This window comes from Artemia franciscana, chromosome 6 (assembly GCF_032884065.1).
Source record: "Artemia franciscana chromosome 6, ASM3288406v1, whole genome shotgun sequence".
Lineage (NCBI taxonomy): Eukaryota > Metazoa > Arthropoda > Branchiopoda > Anostraca > Artemiidae > Artemia > Artemia franciscana.
Window position 1 is genome coordinate 26426553 of NC_088868.1, and position 20179 is coordinate 26446731.

At 35.3% G+C, this 20179-nt stretch overlaps 1 protein-coding gene across 1 annotated transcript in view; it reads right to left on the bottom strand.

Moving 5' to 3' along the window:
* Positions 1-20179, bottom strand: part of LOC136027851 (uncharacterized) — a 132086-nt gene that overhangs the window by 9241 nt on the left and 102666 nt on the right. The gene's annotated exons all lie outside the window — the stretch shown is intronic.

The window sequence follows — 20179 nt, forward strand, 5'->3', positions numbered from 1 at the left end:
GGAAAGTCTTATCTAATCCCAAATGACCTCCCACTTCAGAAGGAAAAAATTCAAAAGCGGGTTTTTCTAAAATTTGGGGTAAAACTGGTACAACGGAAGTTTGATTTCTGTTATTGTTATCGGTAATAATTCTACATAATATTTTTTCATCCAAATCATAATAATAATTATCAATTTCTTTTTTGAAAGATTTCATTTCATCAGGTAGCTCTTTGTCATAAAAGAAATATTCTATTAGAGCAGCGCAAGTATTGTCTTTCTTTTGATATATGTTTATATTATTTAAGGAAAGTGGGCTGTCTTTGTGTTCTTGCTCAACCGAATTATTGGTTTTCATTTTTAAACTTTTATTTTTTGGAGGATATTTTGCTTTTATCGTGTTTACTTCTTTGTTTTTATTTTCGGTTTTTAAGTACTAAGATAATCACATGGGGCGTTTTGTTTTCCCTTAAGATGTTCAAATTCATTATCCAAATTTTTTATTTTTAGTATCCACCTTGCGAGTACACCCGTCGGCTTTTTGAAAGTTTGAAAGTATTGCAGGTTTTTGTGGTCCGAACGCAGTTTAAATTTTCTGCCTACCAAATAGTGTCTGAACTTGTCCAAATGGTGGATAATCGATAATAATTCAAGCTGTATAGCAGAATAATTACTTCCTCCGGGTGTTAGGGTACGAGAAGCGTACGCTATTATTCTTTCTTCCCCATTTATTATTTGAGAGAGAATCGCCCCAATTCCCTTGGTTGAGGCATCCGTTGTAACAACGAATTGTCCTGTTTGGAAATCGGGTAGTGATAAAATAGGTTCTGAAGTTAGAGCCTTTTTTAAATGATCTAATGAATCCTGAGCTATTTTAGACCAAGTAATTTTTTGTGGGTTCCCTCTAGTGACGTCCGTTGGAGGTTTCGCTACTTCTGCGTAATTCCTTATAAATTTTCGAAAATAAATCATTAAGCCTAAGATTCCTCGTAATTGTTTAATAGTTTTTGGGTTTTTTATATTTTTAACAGATTTGATCTTTTCAGGGTCTGGGAAAATTTGTCCTTGTGTTACAGCTACTCCAACAAATTTTATTTTTGTTTGAAAAAGATTTACTTTTTCTGGTCTACATTTTAAATTACTTTCTCTGAATTTCTCAAACACTTTTGCAAGGGTCACTAAATGGTCTCGTGGATCTTTGTCCATTGCTATGACGTCATCCACGAAGTGAATGATATTATTTAGACCTCTTAATACATGAAGTAGGGGTCTACACAATGCACTTGAACTAGTTTTTAGTCCAAATGATACTCTTAAGTATTCATAAGAGCCACATTCTGTTGTAGAAAAAGCAGTTTTGTAAACATCTCCTTCTGCTATTTTTACTTGATGATAGCCTTGTGTCAAATACAGGGAAGTAAACATTTTATTTTTATTTGATATTGAATCTAAAATTTCATCTATTCTAGGCAGGGGAAATTTGTCACTGACTACCTGTTTATTTAGGGCTCTATAATCTACTACTAGTCTAAGATCATTATTTTTCTTCGGCACGAGTATAACGGGTGCAGAATATGGGCTAATGCTTGGTCTTATGATATCGTTATGTTCGAGTTCCTGTATTTTATTTATTAGCCATTCTTTATGTTTATAAGGAATACGGTAGGGCTGCTTTGCCACTGGTAGCCCTGTAGTTTGTATTACGTGTTCATAAAATGGGATAAGTCCTATGTCATCTTCAGATGTCGAGAAAACATCTTTATATTCCCATAATAAGTCGCATAATTTTTATTTCAATGGAATGTCCGTTATATGATTTAGTTGGAATTTTTCAAGAAACTGAATTCTTGTCAGGGGGTGTTCCTTGTCAACTTGAATGTTTATATTATTCACCAAGTTTTTCTCCGAATTTTTCCAATTATTTATATCCGTCTCAGATACTACTTGTATCTCTACTAAGCATGTTCCTTTGATTAGGGTAATCATGTCACTTGCGTGAGTGTTCATTACCCAAATGTAACCTTCACCCTTTTCGTAATTTATAATTTGTTCTTCACAGGTTATATATTTTGGGACATCTTTCAACGGCGAGGCTACCCAGATTTCGTTTTTATCATTAATGGGTTCTATCATTTGAGATATTTGCTTTCTCTGCATAGATTTTGGGGGAATTTTAGTTTTTCGTACTATAAACCCTTAATATTTTTCGTCATGATTGTCTTCTATTGAATTTAGAATATTATCCGCTGGTTTTTCCTGGGAGTTTCTATATTTGCTAGTTTTTTCCATAAATAAGAAATTTCTTGAATTTGTTTCTTCCTATACTCTTTCATGTTGCCTATGTTCTCCTTTACCTTGTTTGCTTGTATGTTATTTATTATTGATTTGGTTTCCGTCGGATGGATAAATTTTGAATTTGCTACATCTAATAATATTTTATTGGCTTTTAAAAAATTAGCGCCTATGATGGCTTGGTATGGGAAATTCTTACAAACCATAAATCGAGCATAGAAATTTCTGTTATCTTTGCGCAAGGCTAGGTACACAGTTACCTTTACGTCCAGATCATGTCCGGTTACGCTTGATTGGGCTAAGAAATAAAACTTCCCTGCATTAAACTTTTCAAATATTGGTAACATATTATTATTATTTGCATTAAAAAATGGTATAATCATTGGTGGGACCTATAAATTATTTTGCCACCAAATTTTGGTCCTACGAATTTTGGAGGATTGTATCGTTTCCCTGGGGCTCCCAGATGTCAGGTGTAGAACTTTCATTTGTTCTATTTTGGTTTCCTTGGTTATTATTTGAGGTGGAGTTGTTATATTGTTGCCGTCGGCTGATATAACTACCTCTTTGTATTTCTATTCCAACCATTACTAGGTTGATGTGTCCTTCCACGATACCCTCCACGATACTGATACGTATTGCTTTGGAAATTCTGATTTTGGGTTGGGTAATTACCTCCTGTTGAAAAGGTGCTCCCTCTGTTGCCTCTAGGGGCATACCCGCTATAGTTTGTCCCCCTGGACAAACGGTTGCTCGTTCCCCTAAAATTAGGGCGATAATTATTGTTTGCAAAACAATTTCTTGCAGTATGTCCTAACCGGTTACAGGTGTAGCACCTTAGTGGTTCATTATTGCTTTGTGCTCTCAATTGATTATTGGGGGCAAAACGTATTTGTCTTGGAGGTGTGGTGGTTCGACTTTGATTTCGAATGGGTTTTGGCGATGCTTCTCGGGAGAAAAATCGTGGAGAGGAATCTCTTGATTTTATAGGGGTCTTATTTTTTTACGGCGTTTATTGATAGTTTTTGATGCTGTAGGACAATTGAAAATATTTCTACGGCTCTCTCCACTTCCTGAACTGCTAGTTCTAAGTTATCAATATTTTTAGCTATGAATAAGCGATATGATTTTGGGTTGAGTCCCTGTTTAAATGCATTAAGTATTAATTTTTCATATAATTCCCTTTCTCCTGGACCCTATCGCGCTTCTGTTTTGATTCAAATTTTATGTAAGTACTCTCGAACGTTTTGGGTCTGTTCGAGTGTAACTAGGCCATGTTTCAGTTTATTCAATGAACTTTTGTCAATAAATCTTTTCTGGAAGGCCTGTAGCAATAATTCTATTGAGTTAATTGTTGAGGTTGCTTCTTTGCCTATCGTATTTTCAATTTGTTTTAAAAACGTTAGCGCCTGTCCTTTTAGTCTTAAGAGTAGCATGCTTTTTAATACTTTTAAGTCAATTTTTATCATTTCTACGAATTTTCCTAAATCGATGTTGAGTTGATCAACGTCCGTATCTCCTTCATATTCTGGTAATGATTTTGCAATTTCTACCGAAGTAGCAATAATTTGTTGCGCTTTTAATAGTTCATCTTGTTCTTGGGCCATATTTATAGTATTCAGGTCTCTTTTTAGAAGGTATGCGGTATATAATAATTTCTAATAGTTTTTAATTTTATTAATGTTTCATTTTAATTCTTAAAGATTTTGATTATTTTTGAATGGGGTATACCTATAAATAAAAAAAAATGCAAAAGTTGAAATAAAATTGCACTGGACTTAAAAATAAAAAATAATTTATAAATAATCATAATTGTCGATGTTAGTAGGCATTCATTGTGTCAGGTATTTTAAGTTTCTTTTACTGTCTTATTTTTCTGACCGCACCAAATGTTACGGGGGGGTTTGTTCAATTAAGAGTTTGGTGGGAAGTTGTTGTGAGTTTTACTTACGGGGAAATTGTTGCCGTGAGGTACTTGGGATTTCTCTAAGTCTTGGTAGCTTAATGTTCATATGAGATATGGGAGCTAAATTGCTAACAGAATAAAAAGGCTTTGTATGTAATCCCCAGTAACTTGGGAGACAGAATCATCTCTGTGATGTTCGAGGTCTCCTAAATAGTATAGATTCCCTTGGGACCGTACCTGAAGACTAGAGGAACTGTACCTGATGCCCTAGTTCATATACAAGAGATGATTAAAGACAATAAGTTTTATTTGCTTACTTGCATACAGCTTTGGATAAAACACCTCAAATAATTCATAGCATGTAAGGGTGCACACGAACACTGGAACTTGACTACTCTAAAACTGCCTCTCATAGCTGCCTGCGTAGCGCTAATATAAGACACCAACAGGAATTCTAAACAAGAACTTGGTATACGACCTGGGCAGGTGGCCTCTACTGCTAAATGTTGCAATACTTCAGGTATTTCCCAATCATGATACATTGACCAGTCTCCACTCCCAAGAGTTATTTTTGTAACAAGGATTTCCGTTGTGGTTTTGAGTTCAAAAACAAAAGTTTCAAATAAACCAGTAATAGAGATTTGATTTTGATTGGTTGATTCAAAAAGAAACATTTCGACTCTTTGTTTGACTTGTGTTTAAAGCCACGTAGCCCATAAAGTATTGAATAACTGCTATATTCCAGATTCTACAAGACTTAACTTTAAATCTTTTTCTAAGTTGAAATTTACTAAAGGGGTATGAACGAGAAATTTAGTCTTGAATTTAAGAGTTTTTACAGGAGTATGGATGAGAGATTTGGTCCTGTATTTAAGAATTTCTAAGGGGGTATGAATGAGAGATTTGGTCCTGAACTTTATAGAGGGGGGGGGGCTGGTCTATATGTTAACTATAGACCTGTTTTAGGCTATGGTCTGTTTTATTCTTTCTATTTAGCTAATTTTGTTTTGCTGGTTAAATAGCAGAAATATTCTTTATTTGACTTGTGTTTTTAACTTTGGGCTTTTTTATGGTTTTAATTTAGTTATTTTCTTTTTTCCCAAGAAAGAATGTTGGTTACATAGCAGAAATATTCATATAGACTACATCACCTATCACTCTCTTTGTAGAATAAACTTCTAATTTCTTGGAATTATTTTTTCAGGTTAGGCATTAATAAATTCACTCATATATAATATTGGCCTGCAAAGTTAAAGTTTTTAAAATTTCATAAAGTATATTGCGCAGTTTCATGCTATTTGATATTTTAATTCCAAAAATGGTCCCCATTTTTCCCAAAATGTCAGGATTTTTTTGAAAAATACATATTATTTCTAGCAAAACCCAATTTCGAAAAGAATCATGTTGCCCAATTTCTTTTGTACTATCTGGTAACATTAGTTTCACCCAAAGCCAATAATTTGTAATTTCTATATATTACAAAACAGTTTTTTGGGACTGAAAAAAGTTTCTGATTTTATTTAAATGACCCTTGCGTTTCAAAAGTTGCTCTTAAAGAATTAGGACAAAAGGTCCAACTGTAGCATAAAGAGCAGAGTATTATGGAGGGGAAATCAAATCATATAATTTTTCCTAGCTAGAATTTCCTCTTTGTGGAGAATTTCTTCTGCAGGAAATTCTCCCATCATACGTTTTTTCCTCGGAAAAAAATTGATAAGCATCTTATCGTTTTGGTTATGAATGCAGTTGTTGGCTTTTTGCAAAATTACAAATCTCTGATGGAACGTAAACATCAACTTGCTTTGCTGAATTTACAACAAATTAGTACAAACGTAAATACTTAATTTGGTGGTGTCCATTGTAATTCTGAGCAACTTGCAATGTCAAAAATAATAACATCTTTGTTTTATTATACTTGACATCTAAAGGCTGTGTTTCCAAGATTTGTCAGGGTACAGTAGATTACTAATACGGTACTTAATTAATTAACACGGTACAGTAAATTCTAGTAGCTACAGTAAATTATTCTATATAGTTTATTGGATGTGATCAAAAATTGTCTAGAAATTAGTTATCTAATATGAATTAATATCTTTCTGTTGTAGAATTTTACAGCATTTGGAAGAAGAAATAAAACAAAGCTCTTTAGAAATTATTCTATCACATATATTGAATTATAGGGGTTAGCTGATGATGTGAATCTTTGATTTCATGTAAATTGTGTGGCCAGTAACTGTTGGAAAATGAATCAGGGTCATTAATATTTTGTCTCAATTATCAGCCACTTATAATTCTCTTCAAGTAATATTTTGCTTAGCTTGTAAATGATTTTTGTTTTCTAGGCATGTGCTACTGCTGGAGAAGCCAATGAAAAGATTTATTTATCAAAATTAAATGGCTTATTTGAAGTAACAATCCCTGTTATGAGTGACAAAGAATTCAAGTCTTACTTCTGACTAGAGAGGGAAACAGCTAAAGCTCTGCTGCAGAAAATTGGCTCCAAACTGATAATTAAAGGGGTCAATGGTGAGCCAGAAATATGCCCCAGTGAGCAACTTTTAATTGCTTTATGGGTATGGTCAAACCCTGGCAGCTATAGAAACGTCTCTCAGAGGTTTAATGTTTCAAAATCTTCTGTTGCTAGAACTTTGAGAAGAATGGCAGATGTCCTTGTTGGAATGGCATCTTCTTTAGTAAAATGGCCTGGTTGACAGCATGCTCAGAATGTAAGGGAACATTTTAACAAGATGTCAGAGTTTCCAGGGGCTATTGGCTGTATTGATGGAACTCATATTCCAATACCAGCTCCTACTGAGCATAGTGATTCATATGTGAACAGAAAAGGGTACCATTCAGTACAAATGCAAGCATCTTGCCAACATAATTTAAAGTTTACAAATTGCTATGTTGGTCAAGTTGGCTTAGTACATGATGCTTGTGTATATAGAATTTCATACTTGGAGCAAGATATGGAAAATAATTTAACAAACTTTCAACCAGACTTTCATATTATAGGAGACAGTGCTTATCCATTGAGCCCATATCTATTAAATCCCTATCGAGAAACAGGAAATTTAACTAGATACCAGCAGAACTACAAATTGAGACACTCATCTTCAAGAATGACAATTTGGCCATTTGGCCATCAGAGGCATTTGGCCATCAGAAAGGTCGTTTCCTTCGCTTACAGTTTTTCCCTTCCCCAGATATTGCATTTATATGTAAGTCAGTGATTTCATGTCGTTTATTACATAATATATGTGTGGATAGCAGTGAATTGATTCCTGTTGATGCTGAAAATTACAAGGATCCAAGGTTGACTAATAGTGACTTTGATGTAAGACTAGTAGAAAACCATCAGATAGATGGAAAAAGTAAACGTGACCATAATGCTGCAAATCTTAGGCATTCATTCCAAGTTACTGCAACATAAGTATTTATTCATCTTATGATTTGTTTTCTATGTTTACAAAATAAAAAGTTTTCAATCATATTTTTGGAACCAGATAGGTCAAAATCTTTAAAATGTACTTCAAGTATAAGTGGTTTCTAATAAAAAAATGTATATCATTCTAAAGATGAGACAAAAACATGCCTGTAGAAAAGAAACAAGACAGATGAATTAAGGAACACATCTGTTCTTTAAACACCCAGGAGGACAATTTCAATCTCACTTTTGAGACCAGGTATAAGACCAATTTTTCTGGGGATTAAAACAATATATCCCAGGCTTATCTGTTGACCCCAGCAGTGAAGAGAATCGAAATACATTTATTCTGTTCTATCTATTTGTTCAAACAGAGCCTGGACAGTAATTTGGATGTTTTTTGGCTGTCCTTGCAAGTTTTTACTACATAGTAAAATATTATTTTAAAAAAATTTAAAGGAATTTTTAAAAAGAGTCTAACACCCATTGAAAATGACTTCACAGCAAAACTCTTTATAAGAATTTTGCTAAATTATTTTAATACTAACATCTAATCATAAAGAATAAGGAAAACAAAATTTATGCTTTGAACTACCCAAGACTACAAATTTACCCTAAAACCAAGCATATATTGAGTTGTTGTGGTCCCCAGGAATGATACAAAATTGAACTAGTCCCTACATTGGAAAGGAGCATGCAAAAGGCATCAAGTGATGTGATATTTTTTTCTGGCTAAATTGTATGGAAAAGTATGTCTATAATTAAAATACTCCAGAAGATTCTTAAGATTATTGACTATTGTTTCTTTTTCTGGAAGGACAATGATTAACTGGAAAATTGCTCCAGGTCACAATCACACTAATATGAAAGAAAAACATAGAATATATACTCTATTTCTAATTTACTTTCTTAGAAATAATACATTTAACTAATTCCTATCCTGTGATTGTTCACTGTTCCCTGTTCAGATAATATTAAAAAGTTTATTATATCTAAGTTCATTTATTTTTTACATTGACTAAGAAAAACTAAAATAAATTAAAATTTTTTCAATGAGCTTTTTTCAAAAGCTAAATCCTGCCGTAAAAATACGTTCCTCGTGACGCTTATTTGCATATGCATTCATTTGTAAGATTGCCTCTGCCACACTACGTTTTGAGGCAATTTTATTTCATGGTAAAGAGGGTTCACTGTTAACTCTCCTCCTCTTATTGAGCCTGAACGCTTGTTGAGAAGAGCATGGACTCTCTGTCCGTTCAACAGGTGATTCAACTGAAAATTCAGCAGGGGCAGGCGAGGGAAAATTCTCTGCAAGTGCTGTTACAGTGTCTTTTAAAACTACCCTTCCTGCCCCATCAACAACAGCAACTGGCTGTATCTCTGGTCTGTCTCCAACAAAGTCCTGTATTATTTTGAAGTTCTCCCACTTTATATTCCCCTCACCGTTTGTCCCCGCTTTATCTTTTTGAATTTTGTATTGATTTTTTAGATTGTCATATTTGTTCTTGCACTGTAGAGCTGTGAACTGATGCCCATTTTCATGCATTTTTCCCATCACCCCTTCATATTACTGGTAATTTTCTCCTCCTTTTCCCTTTCTTGACAGATTCCTATCAGGGCAATGGTACTATGATGGTCCCACTTGAGCTTCGTCTTAGTTGTTGATAACTCTAATGTCTTTCCCTAAAAAAAACAAACATAAAGCAAGTTGATTATCGGTAGTCAGATGTAGTCTGTATATATACTGCTGCATTGGGATGGATTACCCAATAAATCCAATAGTATGGCTGTTTGTTTGGAAGGGTTGACAGAACTTGTGACAGAGATTTAGAAGTACAAAGTCCTAACCTTGTTAAGGATTGGACGGAAAGACAAAGTCTTTGGTTTCCAAAAACAAAATAACACAACTATTTCCATTTTGCTTAACCTGAACTGTGTAGCATTCCGCTATGCTTGGGCTGAATTTCCTGCTCTGCCTAGGCCATGCTTCACTAACGTAATGCTTGTACTGTTCTTATATGTTGCTTTATTTTACAGGTAGCCCAGGGCAATAAAAATTATTCATAATAAACATTGCAAACTGTACAGTAGTTTTTTAAGTACAAAGGTTAAAAACTAGTAAGGAGATTTACCAAAGAGTAACACCAATATTTGTAACATACATTTACCTAAAACAAAAAAAAAGATTTAAACAGTTAAGAATAGTTATGTTTTTCCTGCTACCTATAGCAAAAACAAATTTCAAATCATAAGTATGGGATAATATTCACTTGGAAAGTTAGAAATAAGCGTGTATGCCACAAATTCATTTATATACTTAAAGATCATCTCCATTTAGCATTTTAAATAGCAAAGAAGACCACACTGCCTTTTCATCACAAACTCCATCACATCACAAACCTGGACATCACTGAGATGATTCTGTCTCCAACATCATAGGGGATTATTTATAGAGCCTTCTTATTCTATTAGCTACTTAGCTCCCATGTTTAGATTTGAGCATCCTATATCTCATGTCGATAGTAAGCTATCAAGACCAGAAAAGGTTCCAGTTACCTTGTAGTAATAAAACCCATCGACAATCCTCCATAAAATACCCTCCCGCAACTTTATACCTCGAATAACCCCCCCCCCCTTCGCGTAACAGTCAAATGGCTTTATTCCTCACCAATACAAAATTTAAAATACCTAAATACTGACTTGAAGTTTATTATGTAATAACTCCGAAGTTGAATCCTTAATATTCTGTTATTTCGGTAGAACACACCTAAAAAATATGGCATGAGGGACATACATATCCACCTTTTACACATAGTAGGTCCATCTTCTATTGATTTCACCTATTACTCTTTCCTATATTTTCTTTAATTCCAGAACAATTTATTTTTGAAATATTAAAGTAATTACTCAGGTTAAGGATAAATTTACTAAATGATTGTCAACTTTTTCCTTATGGATTGTTGGTTTTGTCCAGCCCTTTATTAGAAACAGTTTAATAATTTGCTAAGCCTTGCAAAAGGATCTAGGGTTGGTGTGATATCTGAGCTATGAGATGCTGTCATATCAGCATTGACTTCTTCAGTCTGTTCTTCAGATGCTGCCTTATATGAATTAGACAAAGGAAGAAGCCAAATGTCATAATTTAAATCTAACAATATTTCGATCTTCCAGCTTTCCAGTCCGCTTGAAAAAAGGGAAAAATTTAAAGGAGTAAATAAACCACCATGTAAGGTTTGGAAACGTTTCTCAATGTTATTATCAATTAGTTGATGCATCTGTTATTGAACCTAAATAATGTCTGGTCATAATTTGTCTGTAAATCCTTGGTGTGAGCTACTTTTTTATTTTCTCAGGGCATTATCAATGTCAATTTTGCAAAAAGAACACAAGGGCTAAAATTATATTAAAGACCTAGAAAGGGGGAATCCAAAAGGAACACTTTTCCATCATCAAAGTTCCATCTTTTCTAGTCTAGGAAAACAAAATACTGTGTGAATATAAAAAGCAACAAACATATACTGATAAAACAGAAAGATACTGAAGTAATCAAATTAGTGAAGACTGACATAACTTTTGTAGGTGAGAGTAAAATAATAACAACTCTGTTAAAACAAAAGAAAAATATCTCTAGATGGCTTTGTGAGGATTCAAATGCTACCTTATAACTTTGGTCTTTAAAAATTAGAAGAAGTACCAAATTACAAAGATAATGAAATTGAAATGCTGAACCTTTTTTAAGTATTATTTAAATGGTAAATTTGAAATTCATGAAAGGCTAGTGTCTTCAGAAGAGAAAGGTTAGAGGTAGGTAGTTGAACATACCTTCAGAGAATATACCTCAAGGTATTGTGCTTGATATGGTTCACATTTTTTTTCATACAAAAATGTTATTTATAGGCTATTCTTAGAGATTGTAATAAGGATGACTAAAAAATAACAACTTCAGAAAAATATAATTATTTCTTCTGAAATGATAATTTCCTGAAACTTGACTCAATGAAAAAAACAAACAAGAAATTCAGCTGAATTTTTTTTTACTCCACAGCCTAAAATATAACAAGTATTGGTCCAACAAGAGAGTCTTACTAACTCCCACTATTTACCTGTACCATTTAGCCAAACATTTGGAAAACTCTTGGTTCTATAACTACCTTACTTCTTCTGCCCTAGGAATGACACGTGGACAGATAATAGATAGACATATCTATTAACAAATGAACTAACATCATTTTTATACAATCCTAATAAGCTGGTTAATGCCAGATTTGCCTCTCACTCAATCAGACTTATCTGTCTTGGCTTTTTCTACAATTAGCCATGCCCACAACTATTTAATATTTAATTTCAAAATCTTGTTACTGCCCTCACATGATACAATGTGAGTGCATTAATAAGATTCTGGCCTATTATCTGCCTTCTTGGTGAAATTTTCACCAAAAATTTGTCATCATAAATTCAAAAATTTTCTCTGTTTTAACAAGCAATTGAAAACCAAAAAATTAATATATGTAATTTTTAGAATAATTATCAGAAAATAAAAGTAGCATTTTATGAACCAGAAGACACAGACTTTTGGTTAACATATGAATGAAATCAAAACACTGAAAGGATAAATACATCAATATAAGATAATTGGTATTTCCAAAAACAGGTCCTTCTACATAAGTCAATAAACTAAAATTCTAAGCATATAATAATAATAATTATTTATTTTTGACCCGCTACAAAAAATCAAAGCGAAGTATCAATAAAGAAACAAAACAAACACTACACAAAACAGAAAAAAACAAGAAACTAAAGCAAACGAGTAAGCCCTCCGTGGGCGGGCAGATACTTATAAGTAGACTGGGGTATTTTGCCAGCAAGCTCTGTGAGCTTCGACCCAATATCCTGGAAACTATAAATAGATATGAGGCTCCTATTCCTATACCATGGAGGCAGATACAATAGAAAACGGGAAAAACGGAAATAATAAGAACGAATTGAACTGATATCTTTTTTATGAAAAATAGGGTAAATACCAGAAAGAAACAAAACCGAATGATCTGTAAAAACCGAGTATAATTTAGCAAGAGACTTTCTATTGTATCTACCTCGGTTAGCAACAATTTTAGAGTAACTTAATTGGATTTTCTCCTTGCAATCAGCAACGGTGAGAGTCCGTAAGGATTTAGAGTTTTACTAGCGTTAATTCCCAGCCATCGAAATGAAGAAACCGACGGGATAGAAAAAGATCCACAGATTAGAGGAGTAGTGATATTGCTATTAAATGAAAGATATTCACACTTTGAAAGATTAAGAGAAAGTCCAATCGCATGAAGCTTAGATGCTACTGTTGAAACAGACAAAGAGAGCCCTTTTTTAGTCCTACTGATCAAAAGAATATCATCCGCATAGGCAAGATAAGAAATATTTATAGAATTGAGGATGCACGTAGGTGGGATAGAGGAAAGGACAGATGATATACAAAGTTTGAAAATAGAGGGGGAGAGGACAGCACCTTGCTGGACCCCACGTCGTATTGGAATTTTACTATCTGAAACCCTCATATCCGTTTTAATCCGCAAAAAGGAATTTGAATACCAATATCTAAGAAGAAAAATTACCGATATGTTGATACCGTGACTAAAAGGGGAAAAGATAGCTTGGGAATGCGTAACAGTGTCAAAGGCCTTCGAGAGATCCAAAGCACATAAATGTAACTCGAATCCCTTTTTAGTAGCCTCAGTAAGAACATTAGCCAAAACTCGATGAGCCTGCTGGCAACCTACCCCAGCTGAAAACCCAATCTGATTTTCACCAAAATATGCTGAAGAATTAACTGATGGCAGGAGAAGATACTCAAACATTCTGCTTATATTGCAGGAAACCGTTGTCTGGGAAGCAAAAATATTATTATTATTCGAAAATCTCTCATTGCAAAGGGAACTTGCAAAAAATTTGGTCAACAATAAATGAAATTCTTTCAAAAAAAAGAAATTCAAGATCTGTACCTCTTAACCTTAAGGACATCAGTGGCAGATTAATTGACCCAAGTTCAGTACCGGATGCTTTTAATAATTATTTCACTAATATTTCAAATGCGAACTCCTGTTCCTTCTCCCAGTCAGTACAACCTAGCAAGAATCCTGGATCCATGTTTTTCTCTCCAACTGATCGTAAAGAGGTGCTTCAAGTTATCAAATGTCTCTCTAATAGTAGTACACCTGACTTCTTTGGCATAAGTAATAAGCTTCTTAGGGCCGTATCTTCCTATGTTTGTAAACCCATTGTGCATATAGCAAACCTGTCTATGACCAATGGAGTCTTCCCAGAAATATTTAAATCAGCAATTGTTATCCCGATTCATAAAAAAGGCGATCCGTCCGGGATAAGTAATTATCGTCCAATCTCACTTCTCCCAGTTATATCTAAAGTGCTCGAGAGAATTATATTCCGACGTCTTTCTCCCTTTTTATTTGGGATTCATTCTTCAGATTCGTTGATTTCTCCTCATCAATATGGCTTCCATTCCAAATTTTCAACTGCTCATGCACTAATAGACGCCACACAGTTTATACGTTCCCAACTTGACCTTAAAAATACTGTATTGGGCTTATTTCTAGACTTTTCTAAGGCCTTTGATATGGTTGATCACAGTGTTCTATTAAGTAAACTCAACAACTTAGGGATTCGTGGAGTTCCTTTCTCATGGTTTGGCTATTACCTCTCTGGTAGAGTACAGAGTGTGAGTCTGGGCGGGTTGACTTCACATCCCCTACCTGTCCGAAGGGGCGTCCCACAAGGCTCTGTTCTTGGTCCAATACTTTTTCTCCTTTATATTAATGATTTGGTTACGGACCTGGGTCCATCACTGCACCCAGTACTTTTTGCTGACGATAGCAACTTTTTCATCACCGGTCCTAATTTACCATCCGTCGTCGCCTCTACTCAAACCCTTCTGAATAGAGTACAGGAGTGGTGTCTAGTTAACTGCATGACCATTAACATCAAGAAAAGTCAGGTTGTATTATTTCGAACCCCTTACAAAAAAATGAAGCTCAGCAAGCACTTGGCCTAAAATATTCTATCAATCTCCTCCCACAGGTCAAAGTTGCCAAGTTTCTTGGTGTCCACATAGACTCCTCCCTATCATTTGCAACACACGTGTCCTACACCAGAGCCATAATTTTGCGACAGGTAAGTATGATTAATCGTGCGAATTATTTTTTTCCTCCCGATATCCTTGTCACCCTTTATTACTCTTTTATTTACCCATCTATACCTTGCATACTCCGCTTACCATAAAAGCTTCCTCCTCAATTATTATCTTATTTTAAGATTAATAATTCTTAAGGCCTCTGTCTCCGTTCATCCAACCGTTCCTTCATTGTCCCCAAGTGTGTCTCTAGTTCCGCCCAGCGATCCCCCATTTATAAATCTATACTTCAACGGAATATAATACCCTCCAGTGTCGAGCTATCCACAAGTTTTCGCACGCTGTATAACAATGTACTAAAATTTTGATATTATAACTCTCTAAATTCTTATTCAATTTGCTTTAGTTACCCATGTTTTCTCTTTTCTTTTTTTTCTCTCTTGTTCATTTTCAATTTTTTGTGGTTATGGTCCTCAACAAGTTCGCTTCCAGGATCTTTATTATTATTGGTGTTGGTTTATTATACATTTTTATCAGATTTATCTTCTATTTCAATAAAAAGAGTATCGAGCCTTCCTTCAAGTCATAGCAAGAGATCCTCCCTCACCTAATACGAAACTCATTCCTTTATCAACAAAGCCAGACCGCCTCGCTCCATAGCCTGTCATTGTTTTCTTTCACTAACATATCCTGGAAACTGGAAATACCTCAGAAAAATTATCCCTATACGACATAAACGTCTCACATAGTCCTATTACTAACGGTGTTTCTTGCATTTTACTTTATATGTTGCGGAGTGTAGGGTACGCAATCCTAAGGTCTTGGCAATTCCAAAATGTACAATTCCAAAACGACCATTTCTTCAGCGACTGAATATCTACAAAATTACTAGTTTTCATTGCTTGGGTATTATTTCCTTCCCTTGAATTATCATTTGATATAGGGGTGTATAATAATTGGTCAACAGACAGCCGATTACTTTCTAGATCTGAAAGCCTTTTGGCCATACTATTCATGATAACAGTTTAAAACACTCAATAGTGAGAATTCTTTTCTCACTAACGAAATAACGAAACAAACAAAACTATTTTTGACCCGAAATTAACGAAACAAAACAGGCGATCCCAAATAAATGAAAAAACTGAGGAATTACTCAACGTATCAGTACTGATCACTGATCAGAATATGTGGTGACTTAATTTTCAAGATGACTGAACTGTTTTCCGGTTTAGCTAATACACGGCCGCCATCAGTCCATACATTCCTAACTCCCCATTTGTCACGTGCCAGGTTCAGTAGTTGCTCGCGCTTTGGTGTTAAATACTGAGATATAAATACTTTCGATCGGGCCAGCTTTTTTTTTCTCATGAACACGCACTGCGTAATCAGACGAATAAAAAGTGACAAGGACGGGCGGGAGAACATTCTTTGCTGAACTAACTCGAGTACGTCAGCGTTCAGTTGACTTGATGTTACTATCCAGCGCACGGATCTTAGTATTGAATCAGACGAATAAAAAGTGACAAGGACGGGCGGGAGAACATTCTCTGCTGAACTAACTAGGACGCTACTGGGCAGTGTTTTTCTACCTTTCTGAGACAGTCCATGGATTAGAAGAACGTTGGATCTTCTTTCCTGTTCCAAATCGTCGTTGCGGTATTCTACAATTTCGACGCGATTTTCTAGCGCCGTTATTTGAGCTTGAAGCCCCTTGAGCATTTTTTCAATATTTGTAAGTTTCGAGCTGTAATCAAGAGTTATCGCATCATAAATTTCGGTGATAATAGTGTTAATTGCTTTTTCACTGATAACGCTTTTGTCTCCTGAACATTTCTCAATCACCTGTTTGTGAAGATTTTGACGAAGATTAACTTTCAATTTGGCAATTTCACTCTGCGCATTTACTAGGGTAGACGAGAGTGAAGATTCATTGCTTGTCGAAGCAGCACCAGCGATTCCTATTATTTCTTGATACACACCCGGAAATGTAGCCAGTTTAGTAAAAGCACCTTGAACTCCTTTTTTTGAAGCTTTGGCGAAATTCTCTTCGAATGGTAAAAATCCCTCACTCAGTGATGCTTTTTTGTGTGATCCGTAGCAAAATACTTGATAAGATTTTCCCTTCTTCGATGTAGTTATACCGACTATTCGAACAGGCCATAAAATGTAGCCGTAGAATTTGCCAAGCGCAACGTCATTAACGCTGTAATACATCACAAACGTGATTATCTCTAATTTCCTGGCGCTCGATAATGTCTAATTTCGTGACACAAACCCGCCAAACAGGTTTTTACCCAACAAGCGTCTATTGACACAAGTAACCTAGTCCATAAATAATAATCCAATTGTTTTACTTTTTTGAAACTTCTCTATTCCCTGAAGGTCATTGAGTTAATTTCCATTGAAGGTACTGAAGTAATACAAATAGTTTAAACCGTTGATTGTGATAAAAGGCTGTAAAATATCTAAATAATAATCTTTTGTGAAATACTGGCTAAACAATATTCACTAGTTTTGATCTTAACAGGTCAAAGGCAGATGAAAGACTGAACCTAAATTTAAACCTGATGATGACAGGCATACGTCCTGTCTAAATTAGTGTTTCAACAAAATCAAGACTTGACATCCATAGCTTAGGTAAACTTATTACCATCTACCATTATCATACATAACTTACAACGCCTGCCCCCGGGCTCTGGGGGGATTTTGTGGACCCCTGAGTTTTTATTATATGATATTTGAACTATTTTTAACCAAATGGCTATCTCAAATTTTTATCGGATGGGGTTGGGGGAAAAGGGCGTGAAGGGGGGGGGGGGTCTGATTGCCCTCTGATCTCTTTTGACTTTTAAAAAGTGAAATAGAAATTTAAATTTCCAATCAAATGAGCCCTCTCTGAAGTTTATACGAGCATCCCTTCTATATTAACTACATATGCCCTCAGGGTATTATTTACAAAGCCTGTCCCCAGGCCCTGGGTGTTTTTTTTATCCTGAAGTTTTTGTTGTATGATCTTTGAACTAATTTTAACCAAATAACTATCTAAAATTTTTTGTCGTAACTAATTTGGGAAAAAGGGTCGTGGGAGACCAGTTGTCCTCTTATCTCTTTTGACTCTTAAAAAGTGAACTAGAACTTTCAAATTTGAATCAAATGAGCCTCTCTGAAGTTTAAATGAAAATCTCTTCTATAAGAACCATATATGCCCCTTGGTCAAATTTTTATTGGATGTATTTGGAGAAAAAAGGACGTGGGGGGTCTACTTGCCCTCTGATATCTTTTTAATCTTTAAAAGTAAACTAAAACTTTAAGTTCCAATTGAATGACCCCTCTCTGAAGTTTACACGAACATCCTCTGTATAAGAGCTATATATGTCCCCAGGGTATTACTTACAACGCCTGCCTCTGGGTCCTGGGGTTTTTTGTCAACCCCGGAGTTCTTATTATCTGCTGTTTGAACTATTTTCACTAAATGCCTATCTTAAAATTTACATCGGACGTGTTTTGGGAAAACAGGGATTGGGGAAGGCTATTTGCCCTCTGTTCTCTTTTGACTCTTAAAAATTGAGCTATAAATTTCAATTTCCATCCAATCAGCCCTCTCTGAAGTTTATTTGAGCATCCAATCTATAAGAACCATATAAGCCCCCGGGGCACAACTTGCAACGCCTGCCCTCGGGCCCTGGGGGGTTCTGTCGACCCTGGAGTTTTTGTAATGTAATCTTTGAACTATTAAAAAAAATGGCTATCTCAAAATTTTGATCGGATGTATTTGGTAAAAAAAGGGTGTGAGAGGGTGGGGCCTAGTGGCCCTCCGGTCTCTTTTGACTCTTAAAAAGGGCATTAGATTTCCAATCGAAAGAGCCCTCTCTAAAGTTTATACGACGGCCCCTTCCATATGAAGTGTCTCTGGAGAAAAAAATAATAAATATTGGAGTAGTATGGCCTTTATTGTAGGCAACGCCATAGCGTTGCGTCTGACTGAGATATAGGTACTTGCACCTCTTACTAAATGTAGAGTTTGATTGGAGAAAGAAACAGATGCCCCAGGTCCATTAAATGTTAGCTATTGGCCAATGATAACAATTCTCTGTGGCATTAGTTGTGGCCAAAGCAATAGCGATGATAAGTCTCTAGTATTTATATTTTTTATAACAGAAAAGTTTCAGAAATCCCCTTAAAGGAGCTTAAAACCATATTTTCGGGTTATATGTATTATACTAATGGAAAGGGGATATATATGAAATAAACGAATTGATCTATTAAATATGTATTTTTGAAAGTCTGAATATCAACCTGACAAAATATTGAGACTTTGTCTAACAGTGTGTAGGGCCTTTTAATGGCACTTGGTATTTACCAAGTGACATATAGCGATCGCAAATTCTGTCCGTCTGTCGGTCCCGTTTTTGCTAGTTTAGGCACTTCCAGATAAGCTAGGACGATGAAATTTGGCTGGCGTATCAGAGACCAGACCAGATTAAATTAGAAATTGTCATTTTCCTGATTCAACCATCTGGGGGGGGGAGTGGGGGACGGTTAGTTTGAAAAAAGAAAAACTGAGGTATTTTTAACTTAAGAACGGGTAACCAGATCTTAATGAAATTTGATATTTAGAAGGAACTCGTGTCTTAGAGCTCTTATTTCAAATCCCGACCAGATTTTGTGACATGGGGGGAGTTGGAGGGGGAAACCGAAAATCTTGGAAAACGCTTAGAGTGGAGAGAACGGGATGAAACCTGGTGGGTAGAATAAGCCAATGTCGTAGATACGTTATATTGACGTAACTGGACTGGATCTGCTCTCTTTGGGGGAGTTAGGAGGTCCAGTGCTTTGGCGAGTTTGGTGCTTTTGGACGTGCTAGGACGATGATAATTGGTAGACTTGTCAGGGACCTGCACAAATTAACTTGATAAAGTCGTTTTCCCCAATTCGACCATCTAGGGGGCTGAAGGGAGGTTAAAAATTTGAAAAAATGAGGTATTTTTAACTTATTAGTTGGTGATCGGATCTTAGTGAATTTTGATGTTTACAAGGACCTCGTGTCTCAGAGCTCTTGTTTTAAATTCCGACCGGCATTAAGCCTCTAGTTTTCCTTTTAAATAAATTTATTGATTCTTATAATTTTGCTAGAGCTCATGCCATATGAGTTCTTGGCTCTTCTGACCTCGTCAGAAGTGCCATATGCAGAAGTGTCTAGTTCTTGTTAGATCATGCCATGGACCAGTTTGGGGATGTATGTAGGGATCAATCCTAGGGAGGTCGTCATATGCTGGTGAATGACATAAGAAAGAAAAATAAATATGTAACTTTAGTGGAAAACATGGGATAAACTTTTTCACGTGAAATTCTGGAACTGTGGGTGAGGGTGTGGTTGTACAAGGTACCTCTTTAGCATTTTCAGTCGCCAGGTCACTACCCTTTGGTGAATTACTTA